Source organism: Fukomys damarensis, unplaced genomic scaffold (assembly GCF_012274545.1).
Source record: "Fukomys damarensis isolate Sample0158 unplaced genomic scaffold, DMR_v1.0_HiC HiC_scaffold_12, whole genome shotgun sequence".
In the NCBI taxonomy this organism is placed as follows: domain Eukaryota; kingdom Metazoa; phylum Chordata; class Mammalia; order Rodentia; family Bathyergidae; genus Fukomys; species Fukomys damarensis.
The window spans coordinates 42,579,916-42,580,511 of NW_022900924.1; positions in this window are offsets into that span (position 1 = coordinate 42,579,916).

Sequence of the window (596 nt, forward strand, 5' to 3'; positions counted from 1 at the left end):
GTCAGCGGACAGTCCCTTTTTTGCCCCTTTGTCTTTGTTTTTGGTTTTTTGTTTTTTTTTTTTTTTGAGACAGGGTCTCACCTTGTTCCCCGCTGGCCCTGACCTCGCGCTGCCCGGCCTCAGCCCCTCACTCGGCTCGGTATTTGCAGAACAGCAATTCTCTCCCAACTTGACCTGTGGTGGGAAGAAAAGGGCTCAGCCTGGCGCCGGCACTGGGCTCAGGTGTCCCCCACCCAGTGGAGGACCTCACACTGCAGGACGCTCAGCCACCGCAGCCCAGCCTGGCACCAGCAGCGCCCCAAACCCTGCTGCAGATGTCCCGGGACTTCCTGCGATCACATCTCAGCAGGATTCTAAGGGAGAAAAAAAAAAAACACTTTTATTTTAGGAAAATACTGAGAGGATGGGAAAGTGGTCAGCAATGAAAATGCAGCCATTTGTGTCAAATTTAACCAAACAGGAACAGCTGGACGTGGTGGCGCACGCCTGTAATCCCAGCACTTGGGAGGCTGAGGCAGGAGGATCACTGCGAGTTCGAGACCAGCCTGGGCTACATAGTGAGTTCCAGGTCAGTCTCAACTACATAGTGAGACCCT